This window comes from Chiloscyllium punctatum, chromosome 36 (genome assembly GCF_047496795.1).
Source record: "Chiloscyllium punctatum isolate Juve2018m chromosome 36, sChiPun1.3, whole genome shotgun sequence".
Taxonomy (NCBI): Eukaryota; Metazoa; Chordata; class Chondrichthyes; order Orectolobiformes; family Hemiscylliidae; genus Chiloscyllium; species Chiloscyllium punctatum.
The window spans coordinates 31,836,860-31,854,005 of NC_092774.1; the positions used below are offsets into that span (position 1 = coordinate 31,836,860).

Consider the following 17,146-nt stretch of genomic DNA (forward strand, 5'->3'; position numbering starts at 1 on the left):
GCTGAGGCACAGGTGGGGCCATACCGGGGAGAGGCCGTTCACCTGCCCCGAGTGGAACCGGAGGTTCTCATCATTCTGCACCTTGCAGAAGGACCAGCGGGCACACCAGTGCTCCCAACAATCTGATTCTGCTGGTGAAGCTGCTGTGGGTCACTGAGAGGACTGAACCCCTGCACATTCTGACAGTGCTTATAGTGGGAGAGTCGGTCGGATTTTTTTGTTTTATGCCGTCGTGCTCCCCCACCCCTGCAACTTTGCTTCCAGTGGGCGCTGCTGCTCGTTGATACCAGGAGCTGTTCTCTCTAGATTCTACTGTCCAGTTAAAGCATTTTTGGCTCTTTCTGGGAATGAGTCGCAGCCTGTAAAAAATGGCTGAACACTGGGGTGTTCAGCATTGACTTTTAAATTATATTACAGTTACGTGTCTGTGAAACAGTCATAGTTCAAAGATTGCACAAAGGCTTGGCAATCCATGTTGGAAACTGTTTGCTTGAATTGGACAGTTTAAGTTTAAAAAAAATTCTTTCTTAACTTGCCGCTGAAGTTTCCGTCTCTGAGATGGTGGGGGACTTGATCAAAGGGTTTAAATCATTGGTATTAATTAGATTATCTTCTTTAACTTTGCCCGAGCAAACTTGCCATATTTATAATTATTGTTTTTTGTTTAAATTATAATGTTGTTGTGCAAGATCTGTTCTTCATCAAGTCTGGTTCGGAACAGTTGAGAAATTGAGGGACATTGCATGTTTAAATTTCACTCTGTTGTGAATCTGGTGACAGTGACATTCATTTGTATTGGGTTGCTTACCCTTAGTTGTCGTGTCTTCCACCCCAACTATTCACTATGGTAGTGAGTTCCGCAGTCTCACCACACTCTGAGGTTTTTCATGAAATCCTTAGTAGAGAATTGTCAGGGAAAATGTTGACAAGGGCAGAATATAGGGTCTTAACTGCAAATGCCGGGAAGACATTCGACAAAGTAAAATCATGACAATGTCGGGATAAATAAAGAACTTTGACAGCAATGAGGAGGTCACACGTTAGATTTCATGATAATGGTCGTGACAAAAAGAAAAAGTACTCTGCAGATATTGGATATTGTAATTAAGCAAGTTTCTAGATGCTGTAGTTGGTTGAATACGATAATAAGAGATGAAATAACCAAAGCCACTCATGTAATTTGATGTCGGTAACCATAAAGCAAGTGCATACTATTGATTGATATAGGCCAATTGCGTGCAAGTAGGCCATTCAGGCCATCGAGTCAACATTGAATGACCGTCCCACCCAGACCCAGTTCGTTACCCTATCCCTGTAACCCTGCATCTCCCATGGTTTATCCACCCTCAAATGCACATCCTTTGGACTGTGGGAGGAGTCCAGAGCACCAGAGGAAGCCCACGCAGACACAAGGGGAGAATGTGCAAACTCCACACAGACAGTCGGCCCGAGGGTGGGATCAAACCCAGGTCACTGATGCCGTGAGGCAGCAGTGCTAACCACCGTGCCACCACCACATGCTGCTCTCTAAAGAAGTGAATTTCAAAGACTCGAGAACACTTGTGAGAAAAACAAAACTCTCCTATCTTAAATGAGAGACTAGTCTCTGGCTAGAATTGAGTTGACATTATATTTACATTAAGTCCTCTCCAGATGTTATACAGCTCCATCGGATCATCTGTTTCTTCTAAACTCAAACTGATACAAGCCCAGCCTGACATCCCCTTGTCCCCGATTATAAGTTGAGTAAATGAGCGACCCTCGATCTCACTGGCATGACAAAGGATGCCCTCAATCCAAGTTGACCTTAACTGTCCAACCTCTTGACCCCCACGCCACAATGTGGTCATCCGTAACTCAGCCCTGAACGAGAGCAGAGGAACTGAATAGACAGCAGTGAGGTGGACATTGCATTCCCAGAGAATATTCTTCAAGTGTGAAATTTGTTCAGCTCACATTCGGATCACTGCAGGGACTATGTCTCCTGTCATTTAAATGTCTTTGATCCTAATAACAGTCTAGTTTTGTTGTGCATTGTGTGTGTTTTATCTGTGTGTCACGACATGATTTTCTGTTGCTGTCATTCCCATTAGGATGTGTGAATTCAGTACCAGATAATAGTCTCAGTTCTGAATTTTCCTTGAGGATTGGTGTAGGATGAACTAAGTGTCAGTCAGAATGGGAGAAGCTCTACTGTTTATTTAACCCTTTACTGTCCTTCTCCTGGGACTGTATGAATGGGGAAGTATGGAGGAAGTTTTACTCTGTATCTAACCCAATGCAGTCTCTGTCTTGGCAGTGTTTGTTGGGGACAGTGTTGAGGTAGCTTCACTTGCAACTGAAGAGTAGAGGAAGCTTTATTCTGATTGTCATCCCATGCTGTCCTTGTCCTGGGAGGTTTAGATGGCATCTATAATTGAAGTGAATGCAGACTTGGCAGTGGGAGTGGACAGTACTTCTACCTGAGCACTCCCATCTTTGAGATTGCTGTGCTGATCAAGACAATCTCAGACACCTTCATGCACTTTTCCAACCAACCACAGGGTGGTTAAGGATGGGTATAAATGCTGGCATTGCCAGCGATGCCCACGCCCCATGCATGAATAAATACTTTCTGTTTAAAAGTTACATTCACGTTCCAAACCCTCTAATGTATGATTACTTACATGGAAAATTCCTGTCTGCTGGAATTTCGTTTTAAAACATAGGAATGCGTCAACCATGTAGAAATATAACAAGAACAACAAATGGAGAATTTAACAGGTAATGAGCAGGACCAGAATGCTGAGTCAGCCTGACCCCCATGGCTGAGAGAGTTCTCCCAGATGTTGAAGTTACACCAGTGCCTTTTACTCTTGCAGCTTCCCCAAAAGTTTGTCCCTGATGTAAGATCATTCAATGACCCGAAGTACGAACTGTTTTTAATCTCCATAACTGGTGCCAGACTTGCTGAGTAATTCCAGCGCTTCTGCTCTACCCTTTTATGGGATTTGAGCTTCCCTAAGTCAGTGTAATGAAGAACTGCAGATGATGGAGATCTGAAACACAAAAATGCGTCAAATACTGGAGAAACTCAATAGGACTGGCAGCACATGTGGAGAGAGAAGCAGAGTTAGCATTTCAAGTGCTGTGACCCTTCTTCACAACTTTTCTGGACTCAAGCCAGGATATTGTCTTTGTTTCTTTCTCTCTCTCTCCACCAGTGTTGCCAGACTGGCTGAGTTTCTCCAGCAATTTCTGTTATGACACTTTCACAAGGTTGATGTTTGTTATCCATCCCTAAGTGCAAGGTGTCTTGCTTGTGCTAATTCAGAGGGCAGTTTAAGAGTCAACCACATTGGTGTGGGTCTGGAGTCACATGTAAGTCAGACCATGCAAGGATGGCAGTTTCCCTCATGAAAGGACATTGGTGAACATGGGTTTTTAGGACAATTGACGTCAGTGCCATCGATACCATACTGAGACTTACTTTGTGTTCCCCATTTATGATTTGAATTATTCACATCTTACCTCTTGCTGTGGTGGGATTTGAACTCATGTTCCCTGGATTACTCATCCTGTGACGTTATGACGACACTGTTGTTCCCCATTCTTTGCTATTTTGTGTTTGCTGTGCAAGTCTTTGTCCTCTGATGTTTGGGAAATTGAACCTGTTCAAAAGATTGCCCTAGACTTGTCCCTTTGACCAAGAATTTGGTCACCTGTCTCATCTCTGCTCCGGTCTTGTGATTTTTAAAGGAATTCTCATTATGTTCATGTGAAGCACTTTGACATAGTTAACTGTACCACAGGTATTATTTGAATGCAGCATGTGTCCCTATCTTAATATCTGAAAGTACAGGGTCATATTTTAAATGTAGAAGACAAAACTGAGGATGATTTCTTTTCTTTCTGAGGGTTGTGTGTCTTCTTCAAAAGGCAGTGGATTCAAAATCTTAAAGGCAGAGGTAGATAGGTTCTTGATAACCAAGTGGATGAAAGATTGTCGGGGATGTGTTGGAATGTAGAGTTGAGGTTGAATTCAGTTCAGCCATGATCTTATTGAATGTTGCAGCAGGCTCGAAGTGCCCAGTGGCCTACTCCCGCACATTATATGTTTGTATCAATCAGTATGTGTCTCCCCTTTTATAGCTATGAACTGGGTAATTCCTTTCCAATATTGCCCCTTGTAGACAGTTAATTTCACACCGATGGCCCCCTATTGGGAGCAGGTACAATGTAGCAATTGCAGTACTTCTTGTGTTAATTTTGTTGCTTCTTACTCAGTGTTGCTGAGAATCTTCGAAATAAAATCTAAAACACTTCTATTATTATCGCACGAATGGAAGTGTATGTTTGGATGTAACATTGTTGAATTAGCCATTCCCATCTTTTCCAGAATTCTGTGTTAAAAGCCTTCAAGTCTGGTTTCTACCCCTGAAACAGTTCTTATCAAGGTCATATTTGACATCCTTTGTAACGGTGACAGGGATGAACATTCCTTCGTCGACCTGCAGACAGCCTTGATCAGGGTTAATGACAGAACTGACCCTCTCCAGCATCACTCTATCCTCTGGGAGGGTCTGCTTTTCGCGTCTTCCGTTCTTATTTGGTTTACCGTAGCTGCTGGTGTTAGCATCTATACTGATGATATCCAACTGTGCCTGAACACCACTTCTCTCCCGACTCCTCTATCATTCATAATTTACCAATAATTTTATCTGAATGCCTGCCCAATTTCCAGCTTTGGATAACCATAAACATTCCCTTAGTTAAATATTGTGAAGTGTGAAGCCATTGTTTTAGTCCCCACCCCCCACCACCACGCAAGTAACTCTGTTGACAGCCTTCATGTCACTTTAAAACTAGGATCGATAGATTCGTGAAGAGTCGGGGGATGAACAGTTACAGGAAAAGGGCAGGAAAGTGAATGTGGAGAACGCCAGATCACCCAGAATCCTACTGAATGGAGAAGCAGGCTCAAGGGGCTGAATGGCATATTCCTGTTCCTATTTCTTATGGTTCCCGAGCCCTTCCCTCTGATACAGGACACTGACTTCAGTATGTGCCATTACTGAGAGTGCTGATGTTCCCTTGTGTAATATCAACAACTTAGCAGCTGCTAAAACCTCTTGCTCCTTTGTTACCTCTGAACACAATCAGCCAATGTGTTCAGGGGAGGCGATGGCCGACTTTATTGTCACCAGACTATTCACCCAGGTAATGTTCTAGGGACTTGTGTTCAAAACCTGCCACGGCAGATGGTGGAATCTGAATTCAATATAAATCCGGAATTAAGAGTCTAATGATGACCTCGTTGTGGCTTGTTGTAAAAACCTATCTGGTTTCCTGCTGTCCGAACCTGGTCTGATCTACATGTGATTGAGATCCACTGTCAGCTGGTTGAATCTTCACTGCCCTTTCAATCAAAACCTCCACTATAACTTCCCTACTTTTATACTCCATTTAAAGGTCAATCTCCCTTTTGCCTTCCCTATTAGTCACTGTGCTCCCAGAAGCAGGATTGTGGATCAGTTTAAAGTAGGTCCTATATCTCTGATTACATCGATACACAAGGCAGTGAAGAAAGGTTTAGGCACACTAACCTTCATCAGTTCGGGAATTGAGTTTAGATATAGTTATGTTGTCGTTATACAGGACGTTGATGAGGCTGCACCTGGAATATTATGATCAGTTTTGGTCCCCTTGGTGTTCTGACTTCTGACTTCTTCAACTCTGGGTTTGTGTCGAACTTGATGAGATACTTTGTCCAAGTCAGCATGTTTAAACAGTATCGCTCAGAGGGATTCATTTGAAACTTTTCAGGAGGTGAGCTCAACAAGATTGAACAATTCAAAGTGACTTGGACTCGATTTTAAACTTACATCAGGACCAGTAGTCAGAGACACATACAACATGGAAACAGACCCTTTCGTCCAACTTGTCCATGCTGACCTGATATCCTAAACTAATCTAGTCCCATTTGACAGCACCTGACCCAAATCCTGTGGCAGCTCATTTCATATAAGTACCACCCTCTGCATGAAGAAGTTGTCCCTTTAATATATTTCGCCTCTCACCCTAAACCTATGCCCTCTAGTTCTGGACTCCCCCATCCCAGGGAAAATACCTTGTCTATTAACCTGTCCATGCCACTCATGATTTTGTAACCTCTATTAGGTCACTCCTCTGCCTCTGATGGTCCAGTGAAAACAGTCCCAGCCTATTCAGCCTCTCCCTGTAGCTCAAGTCCTCCAACCCCCAGCAACATTCCCGTAAATCATTTCTCACAGAGAAGTCAACGTTTCAATCATGAAGAAGGGTTAATACCCAAACCGCTGACTACTCCACGTCCTGGTGCTGCCTGGCTTGCTGCATTCTCCCAACCTCCTGCTTGCCTACTTCGGGTTGCAATATGTAGTAGCTCAGTGTTTTCCACTGCAGGCTTACCGTGCTAGGGACCCAGGTTTTATTCCAGCCTTGGGTGGCTGTCTGTGAGGAGTTTTCATATTCTCCCGGTGTCTGCGTGGGTTTTCTCTGGGTGGTCCTGTTTTCTTCCATCGTCCAAAGATGTTCAGGTCATGTGGATTGGCCATGCTTAACTGCCCATAGAGTTAGGTATATTCGTCAGAGAGAAATGGGTCTGGATGGGTTACTCTTCGGAGGGTCGCTGTGGACTTGTTGGGACAAATGGCCTGTTTCCACACTGTAGCTAATCTCATCTGCACTACTTTTGTCACTAACGTATTGCTGAGTAGACTCGATGGGCCGAATGGCCTAACTTCTGCTCCGATGGCCTTGCGGTCTTACGTTTCTCTGGATCATTTCATTTGGCAATGTGCAGTCCCTGGCTCAATGAGCAGCAGTTTCCAATGAAAGCAAAGCTCATATGATGGTTGAACTCCTACAGTGTGGAAACAGGTCCTTCAGCCCAACACATCTGCACAGATTCTCCGAAGAGTAACCCACTCAGATCCATTTTCCTACCCTCCATAAATTGCACACAGAGCCCCAAGGGTGGAAGTATTCCTGGGTTCCTGGTGCCATGAGGCAGCAGTGCTAACCCTGAGCCACCATGGGGTTGTAGTTGTGGGGGGTGGGGCAGGCAATTGCAGTCCAGCAGAAAACAAAAACAGCCCACCTACTCTCCCACTGCACCCACTGTCAGAACTGGCAGGAGGTTCAGTCCTGGGGGGTGACTAAAGGCAGCGTTAACGGTGGGATCTGATTGCTGGGAGCACTGGTGCCCCCGCTGGTGCTTCCGCAAGTTGCAGGAAAACATGAACCTCTTCCCACACTCGGGCCAGCTGAAGGGCCTCTCCCGGTGTGGACACACTGGTGCTTCAGCAGGGTGGAGGAATTGCTGAAGGACCTCCCGCACTCAGGGCAGCAAAAAGGCCTCCCCTCTCCACCCCCCCATCCCCCCGTGTGGATCAGCTGGTGCTTCAGCAGTGTGGAAGAGCGGGTAAAGCCCTTCTCACACTCGGGCAGGAGAATGGCATCTCCCCGGTGTGGACGGACTGGTGCCTCAGTAAGACAGAGGAATTGATGAAGGCTTTCCTTCACTTAGGCAACTGAACGGCCTCTCCCCCATGTGGACCCACCAATGGGCCAGCAGGTCGGAGGAAAGTGCAAAGCCCTTCCTGCAATCGGGGCAGAAGAATGACCTCTCCTCAGTGTGGACCCACTGGTGTCTCAGCAGGTGGGAAGAACTGCTGAAGGCCATCTCGCACTTGGGGCTGGAGAACAGCCTTCCCCGGTGTGGACCAACTGGTGCGTCAGCAGGGCAGAGGAATCACTGAAGGCCTTCCCACACTCAGGGCAGCAGAAGGGCCTCTTCATCTCTGTGGACCCATTGGTGCTTCAGAACCCTTTCAAATTTCACAATATCCGTCTGATACGAGGGAGACTAGAATTGTACACAATATTCCAAAAGTGGCCTAAAAAGTGTCCTGTACAACCACAACACAACCTTCCAACTCCAATACTCAGTCAGAGGATTGGGAAATCTTTCAAAACCCACAAAAAACAAACAGGAAAGAATGGAGGGTCAAACCGAATTGTTGAGAGTCACCTTGAAAGTATCAATGAGAAATCGGCGGAGGGGGTTTATTGGGGACCCGTTCTCCTTTAATACACTATATACGTATTTCTCTTGTGCTCTTCGCAGTTTCTCTGTGCTGCAGTGTGTAGTGGCTCGTTGAAATAATCTCCTGATGCAGCTTCGTTTGTGGGTGTTGGGATGATTGCTTCTGCAGTTAAGTACTTGGTTTGCGTCTGTTGTTTTTCTGTAGATGCCAGTTTGAAGTTCCGCATTGACTGTTCGCTCCACTGTGACATCAAGGAATGGCACTTTGTTGTTGTTCTCCTCCCCGTCAAACCAGGAGCCCCCCTTAGACCATAGTCTCACTACTTGGAACACCAATATACAGACTAGTCAAAGGCCTCCACTGAAGGCTAAAACACCTCCACTGAGGACTAAAACCCCAAGTCGAAGATTCACTCCACTCCATTTACTCCATCCAAGAATTCCTGAACACCAAAGACACTGAGATAGAAGAGGATGGATTAATGTTGTCCTTTGACATAACAGCCCTGTTCACATCCATTAACATCAACGTGGCCAAAGAAAACTGAAGACACTACTCGAAGAACCAAAGACACAAACACAGCATCAACTTCATCAGCAAAGATAGCACTGTCAAGCTCGTGGAACTGTGCCTTACCATCCACTTCATATTCAATAACAAGCCCTACAAACAAATCAACGAAATACGCACGAAACCTCCAGCATCAGGATTCCTAGCAGAAGCAATAATGCAGAGACTCGAACAGACAGCCCTTCCAACGATCCAACCCAAACTTTGGGTCCGCTACAGCGATGACACTTTTCTCATCAAAAAATGAAACAAATTAGAGGAAACCTACAACACCATCAACAATCGCCTTACTGGCATAAGATTCACAAAAGAGGAGAACAACAACCAAGTGCCATTTCTTGATGTCACAGTGGAGCGAACAGTCAATGGTAAATTCAAAACAGCGTCTACAGGAAAACAATGCACGCGAACCAAGAACTTAACTACAGAAGCAATCACCCCTACACAATCAAACACATCTGAATCAGGACACTATTTCAGCGAACCACGACACACTGCTGCACCCAGGAACGACGAAGATCAATAAATAATTGTACAGAGCATTTCCGAAGAACGGGGAGCCCCTAAACCCCCTGAAAACAGTTCCCCTGACCGGGAATCGAACCCGGGCCGCGGCGGTGAGAGCGCCGAATCCTAACCACTAGACCACCAGGGGGATACAAGCACAGCCTGATAGCTCTACCAAACATTACTTCCCTGCCCGGAAATCGAATCCGGGCCATGGTCGGTCGAAGGCTTTCACCTGTGCATCCAACAATGTCATTTCTTGTATCCATTGCTCCTGATGCAGTCTCCTCTACATTGGGGAGACTGGAGACTCCTCGCAGAGTCAAGTCACAGCGCTTTAGGGAACATCTCCAGGACACCCGCACCAATCAACCCCATCGTCCTCTGGCCCAACATTTCAAACCCCCTCCCACTCTGCCGAGGACATGCAGGTCCTGGGCCTCCTCCATCACCGCTCCCTCCCCACCCGATGCCTGGAGGATGAACGCCTCATCTTCCACTTGGGGTAAATTCAACCCCAGGCCATCAATGTGGATTCATCAGTTTCCTCATTTCCCCTCCCCCACCTTACCTCAATTCTAGCCTTCCAGCTCAGCGCTGTCCTCATGATCTCTCCTACCTGCCAATCTCCCTCCCCACCTATCCACTCCACCCTCCTCTCTGATCTGTCACCTCCATCCCCACCCCCATTCGCCTATTGTACTTTTTGCTACCTTCGGCCCAGCACACCTCAGCCCCAATTTATCTCTCCACCCTGGAGGGGTCCTGCCTCTATTCCTGATGAAGGGCTTTTGCCCGAAACGTCGATTTTCCTGCTCCTCGGAAGCTGTCTGACCTGCTGTGCTTTTCTAGCACCACTCTGATCTAAGCTCTGGTTTCCAGCATCTGCAGTCCTCATTTTTGCCTCCCAATAAGCCCAGTGTGCCAATTTCACATCAACAAACTGACACAAGTAGACACAACGTCTGCAGAAACCCGAGCCACATTACTTTACATTAAAGACATCTGGGAAATGATGTCCAGACAACTCAAACCCCTCAGCAGCATGGTCGCCCACAAATTTACCAACACATTTAAACAGCGGCTAATGAACCTGAAATACCCGATACAAACAACCAGAAAAGTTTGTTATTTATAAAATACCTTACAAGGAAATATATACATGAACTCTGCCACACAGGTCTCTGTGGAAAGAAATGCTGGGATGAGATAAGGAAGATTTTTTTCAGCCAAAACGAATCGGTACTGACTGCACAGCCATTTAAAATCAACGCTCTGTGTTGGGAAAGTGAAATGTGCCCGTGAGCAGTGTGTAGGGTCTTTCAGCTTCCCCTCCTCTGACAGCGCTGTGACTTGACTCTGATGTTCTCAGGGACATTTACTGATACGAGACAGTGAAAAGATTCTCATTCCTGCAGATTAGGAATTGTACCCATACGCCGGTTTCAGGACAATGAGAAAGATTAATTGGGATGTGTGAAGAAGCTGTGAGCTGCATTTGAAACAAGTAGGTGGAGTCAGATACGTCATCCATTGCCCCATGGTCCTGAGAGTACCTAACGCCACCATGCTCTGACGTTAACACGGACATGCGCAGCAATGGGTTCATTCAGAAAGTGAACAACCAAAGATAATCACCGTCACTGATTCCCTTCCACAGGCCCAACTTTGTGAAGCAGTACCTTTCACTGGCAAAGGAAACACCCATGTCTTCAGGTGCCTGCTTTATTTCGAACTCTATTTCAAGCCCCTCACTCTTCCAGTCTCATTTCCAAACACTTTGCTCATAGTCTCCAAAGAAGCTCTGAGGGTATCTGCTTGTTCCACCCGAACAGGCAGTGGGTTGCAGATTCCCACCAGTCCCAATTTGAGTGAAATATTTTTGCCCCTCCACTGATTTGAATCTTAAAGAAGAAGCGGGGGAGCAAACTCCCTTTCTTTTCGACGACATTTCTCATTTTGTACTCGGCAGGGTTCACACCTGCGTGGGGAAACCGCAATGGATTTCAAGTCCATCGCATTTACCACTCGGCACACGATTCAGAACCACACTGACAGCTTGACTTCCCAGGTCTGTCTGCCTGTGGAGCTGAGAAAGAGTGAATCATCGCAGAGTTTGTTTGATTCCAATCACTTGACAGTGATTCGAAAGGGTTAAATATCGGCACATGGTGTTTGCAGATATTTAGGTGTTTCTCCCGAAAAGATGAAATGAACTTTCAGTGAGAAATTGCAGGAGGAACTCAGCAGGGCAGGCAACATCTGTGGAAAGAGAATCAGAGGCAACATTTCAAAATTTGGTTTTCTCCGACAGGTACTGTCAAACCTGTTGATTTTCTGTTTGGGTCTCGTCTTCTCAGCATACGCAGTCCCTTAGGTTAGACATGAAGTCAATTCGAAACCCCTTTTGGAGAAGATTTCCGTTTGGGGAACATTTTCCTGACCCCATTAAAAGCGCACAGCATCGAAGCCAAAGGAAAACAGCGAACACCCCGCCCCTGGGTGGGCTCAAACCACGAACCTTTTGGTCAACAACCGAACGCGCTGACCAATTGCGCCACAGAGACAGGCGCAGATGCGGGCGGCACCATCGCTTAGTGATTTTATAATTCAGCCTCCCCGCCTAGAATTACAATTGTCGTCTATCAGTTTAATCCTTTCCATAATCAAGCCTGGGAGATGCATTCTGGAGATACCGGGGGCTGTCTGCAGACACATCCATGTCACGAGGAACGAGCTTTCTTACTCCGGGGCCGTCGCCCTTCGAGCCTTTCAGTGTTTTGCCTGTTCCCGAGTTCTCTCATTGGCTCGGAGGCGAGGTGGGGTTTGAATTCCTGATGTACACGAACGACAATTCTTTCAATGTCTCAGATCAGTTCGTGTGCCGAGAACATCAGAATCAACCTCCCGGCCTCTTCAACAAGGGGACGGTGTCTGGACTGTCGGACAGGTCATCTTTCATTCTCCTCCAAATCCGCTTCCCAAAGTGTTTCTAAAGGTTCACAAAGCTGGAGACTGGGATTTCTGTTTTGCTTCATGAACATTTGAACATTTTTCCATTTCCTAACTGACAATATTTTGCCAAAATCTCTTCCCAATTGTACGCCTTGTCTCATGTCCAGGGATGAGGAATTTCCATTTTGGGGAGACATTCCCAATGTTGAGAATGTTCGCTTTGGAGCAAACAAGGATAACTGGAGATTTCCTGGGGCTGTTGGTAATGATGGGAGAAGAAGCGTTGGGAATGGGCAGATTAATGATCAGAAGAACCAATTGCCACTGACCAGAGTCAGTTACCAGAGGACAGGGATTGAAGTTCTTGAATGAAAAGCAGCACTTGTGCCTAATAAACACAGAGAATACTGCAGAAAGCCAACAGGTCGAGCAGCATCTGTGGAAAGGTAAACAGAGCTGACGTTGTGAGTCTGATACGTTGTTTGTTCAGAACCCGAGTTTCCTGCATGGCAATCAATTCCCAGACATGAGAAAACGGGTCTTTATTGAGACGGGTTTTGTGAAGATTGAGCGATAATGCAACCAACAGGAAGTTATTTAAAATCGCCAGCGAAGAAAGCATAGCCAGCAGGTTAACACCCTGGGCGGGGAGCCCCAAATGATCTCTACGCCAACACCTTAAGTGTTCGGCCACAACTACACGCCCAAAGTTGAGGTCTAAACTTTCTCATGGAATAGTTCTAACAGGAAAGGTGAGTATTGGGCTTGTCCTGTCCGCGCCATAGTCCCAACGTTTCCTGTTCCCCTGGATTTGATCAGGACAGAGGAGGCTGATGGGAGATCGAATTGAACTACACACATTGATGAGAGATAGAGCGGCTGGGAAGGATCCATTCCCATGCGGAGAGAGATTAATAATCAGGGCCGAAAATAAGGAGCCACTTCAAGAAATTTGGGGTTCATTCAGCAAAGCTAATGTAGAACTGTTCACAGAAAATTTTGATGAAAGTCTCTCGAGTTATTTTGATGAGAAGTGTTGATGATGCTAATACAATCGATAGGATGAACGTAGATTGGTAAATGTATTTGGTGACAGTTCTGTTCTAGCCCTGTGAGCGAAACCTGGATCTGAAGGAGTAGAAGGGACATTAACAACATCGATCTGAAATTGGACACGTGACAAGGAACAGAGCCATCATTAACAGTTGGCTTTTGAACTGGAGAGGGTTTCTCGTGAAATTAGCTTGAGGCTTGAGGTATGCAAGGTCAAGATAATTTAGGTAAAACATGGAAACACTATCCTCATTAGCAGACAGTGAAAGGATTACAAGACACAAATTAAACATTTTCGACAAGTGATACAGGGGACTGGGAAGATAAGTATTAGAAACTGGCAACAACAAAGTTCTGCAGCACAACACTGACATTCAAAGACCGAAAACATCCAGGTCCTGATTAATCAGATGGCATTGTGGTGCTATTCTGCAAAACATCTACTTGCAATGTCCTACAAAAGAGTGACAAAACCCATCGCTGTCAGCCTAGGATAGAAAATCCGAAGGGATGAACGTTTGCTGATTTTCTGAAGATTCACAGAGCTTAGAAGGGGTTTTGGTGATTGTTTCTTTTCCACTTCCAGGAGCCGCAGTGGTTGAGGCGTTGAGTTGGGGAGAATAAGACGTGCCCGTAAACAGCGTGTGGGGCTATTTCAGCTTCCCCTCATCTGACTGCGCTGTGAGTTGACTCAGATGTTCTCAGGGACATTTACTGACGCGAGACAGTGTAAGGATTCTCATTCCCGCAGATCGGGAATTCAAACCGTATGCCGGCTTCAGGACAATGAGAAAGATTAATTGGGGTGTGTGAAGAAGCTGTGAGCTGCATTTCAAACAGGTAGGTGGAGTTTGGTGCGCCAGTCCCTGTGCGCATCCAACGCCACCATGCTGCAGAGTTCTGACGCCAACACGGACATGCGCAGCAATGGGAACATTCACAAGGTGAACAACCAAAGATAATCACCGTCACTGATTCCCTTCCACAGGCCCAACTTTGTGAAGCAGTATCTTTCACTGGCAAAGGAAACGCCTTTGTCCACAGGTACCTGCTTCATTTCGATCACGATTTCAAGCCCCTCACTCTTCTAGTCTCATTTCCAAACACTTTGCTCATAGCCTCCAAAGAAGCTCTGAGGGTATCTGCTTGTTCCACCCGAACAGGCAGTGGGTTGCAGATTCCCACCAGTCCCAATTTGAGTGAAATGTTTTTCCCCCTCCACTGATTTGAATCTTAAAGAAGAAGCGGGGGAGCAAACTCCCTTTCTTTTCGACGACACTTCTCATTTTGTACTCGGCAGGGTTCACACCTGCGTGGGGAAGCCGCAATGGATTTCAAGTCCATCGCATCAACCACTCGGCCCACGATTCAGTACCACACTGACAGTTTGACTTCCCAGGTCTGTCTGCCTGTGGAGCTGAGAAAGAGTGAATCATCGCAGAGTTTGTTTGACTCCAATCACTTCGCAGTGATTCGAAAGGGTTAAATATCTGCACATGGTGTTTGCAGATATTTCGGTGTTTCTCCCGAAAAGATGAAATGCACTTTCAGTGAGAAATTGCAGGAGGAACTCAGCAGGGCAGGCAACATCTGTGGAAAGAGAATCAGAGGCAACATTTCAGAATTTTGTTTGCTCCGACAGGTACTGTCAAACCTGTTGATTTTCTGTTTGGGTCTCGTCTTCTCAGCAGATGCAGTCCCTTAGGTAAGACATGAAGTCAACTCGCAACCCCCCTGTGTGGAGAAGATTTCCGTTTGGGGAACATTCTCCTGACCCCATTAAAAGCGCACAGCTTCGAAGCCAAAGGAGAGCAGCGAACACACCGCCCCTGGGTGGGCTCGAACCACCAACCTTTCGGTTAACAGCCGAACGCGCTGACCAATTGCGCCACAGAGACAGGTGCAGATGTGGGCAGCACCATCGCTTAGTGATTTTATCATTCAGCCTCCCCGCCAAGAATTACAATTGTCGTCTATCAGTTTAACTTTTCCATAATCAAGCCTGGGAGATGCATTCTGGAGATACCGGGGGCTGTCTGCAGACACATCCATGTCACGAGGAACTAGCTTTCTTACTCCGGGGCCGTCGCCCTTCGAGCCTTTCAGTGTTTTGCCTGTTCCCGAGTTCTCTCATTGGCTCGGAGGCGAGAAGGGGTTTGAATTCCTGATGTACACGAACGACAATTCTTTCAATGTCTCAGATCAGTTCGTGTGCCGAGAACATCAGAATCAACCTCCCGGCCTCTTCAACAAGGGGACGGTGTCTGGACTGTCGGACAGGTCATCTTTCATTCTCCTCCAAATCCGCTTCCCAAAGTGTTTCTAAAGGTTCACAAAGCTGGAGACTGGGATTTCTGTTTTGCTTCATGAACATTTGAACATTTTTCCATTTCCTAACTGACAATATTTTGCCAAAATCTCTTCCCAATTGTACGCCTTGTCTCATGTCCAGGGATGAGGAATTTCCATTTTGGGGAGACATTCCCAATGTTGAGAATGTTCGCTTTGGAGCAAACAAGGATAACTGGAGATTTCCTGGGGCTGTTGGTAATGATGGGAGAAGAAGCGTTGGGAATGGGCAGATTAATGATCAGAAGAACCAATTGCCACTGACCAGAGTCAGTTACCGGAGGACAGGGATTGAAGTTCTTGAATGAAAAGCAGCACTTGTGCCTAATAAACACAGAGAATACTGCAGAAAGCCAACAGGTCGAGCAGCATCTGTGGAAAGGTAAACAGAGCTGACGTTGTGAGTCTGATACGTTGTTTGTTCAGAACCCGAGTTTCCTGCATGGCAATCAATTCCCAGACATGAGAAAACGGGTCTTTATTGAGACGGGTTTTGTGAAGATTGAGCGATAATGCAACCAACAGGAAGTTATTTAAAATCGCCAGCGAAGAAAGCATAGCCAGCAGGTTAACACCCTGGGCGGGGAGCCCCAAATGATCTCTACGCCAACACCTTAAGTGTTCGGCCACAACTACACGCCCAAAGTTGAGGTCTAAACTTTCTCATGGAATAGTTCTAACAGGAAAGGTGAGTATTGGGCTTGTCCTGTCCGCGCCATAGTCCCAACGTTTCCTGTTCCCCTGGATTTGATCAGGACAGAGGAGGCTGATGGGAGATCGAATTGAACTACACACATTGACGAGAGATAGAGCGGCTGGGAAGGATCCATTCCCATGCGTAGAGAGATTAATAATCAGGGCCGAAAATAAGGAGCCACTTCAAGAAATTTGGGGTTCATTCAGCAAAGCTAATGTAGAACTGTTCACAGAAAATTTTGATGAAAGTCTCTCGAGTTATTTTGATGAGAAGTGTTGATGATGCTAATACAATCGATAGGATGAACGTAGATTGGTAAATGTATTTGGTGACAGTTCTGTTCTAGCCCTGTGAGCGAAACCTGGATCTGAAGGAGTAGAAGGGACATTAACAACATCGATCTGAAATTGGACACGTGACAAGGAACAGAGCCATCATTAACAGTTGGCTTTTGAACTGGAGAGGGTTTCTCGTGAAATTAGCTTGAGGCTTGAGGTATGCAAGGTCAAGATAATTTAGGTAAAACATGGAAACACTATCCTCATTAGCAGACAGTGAAAGGATTACAAGACACAAATTAAACATTTTCGACAAGTGATACAGGGAACTGGGAAGATAAGTATTAGAAACTGGCAACAACAAAGTTCTGCAGCACAACACTGACATTCAAAGACCGAAAACATCCAGGTCCTGATTAATCAGATGGCATTATGGTGCTTTTCTGCAAAACATCTACTTGCAATGTCCTACAAAAGAGTGCAAAACCCATCGCTGTCAGCCTAGGATAGAAAATCCGAAGGGATGAACGTTTGCTGATTTTCTGAAGATTCACAGAGCTTAGACGGGGTTTTGGTGATTGTTTCTTTTCCACTGCCAGGAGCCGCAGTGGTTGAGGCGTTGAGTTGGGGAGAATAAAACGTGCCCGTGAACAGCGTGTGGGGCTATT

General features: G+C 46.0%; 2 non-coding genes across 2 annotated transcripts; both read right to left on the reverse strand.

Moving 5' to 3' along the window:
* Positions 1-9,222: 9,222 nt before the first annotated feature.
* On the reverse strand, positions 9,223-9,294 carry trnae-cuc (transfer RNA glutamic acid (anticodon CUC)). The gene has a single exon. It is a non-coding gene; the product is annotated as a tRNA-Glu (tRNA).
* A 5,684-nt stretch (positions 9,295-14,978) lies between these two features.
* trnan-guu (transfer RNA asparagine (anticodon GUU)) lies at positions 14,979-15,052 on the reverse strand. Its single transcript has one exon. It is a non-coding gene; the product is annotated as a tRNA-Asn (tRNA).
* Positions 15,053-17,146: the final 2,094 nt, after the last annotated feature.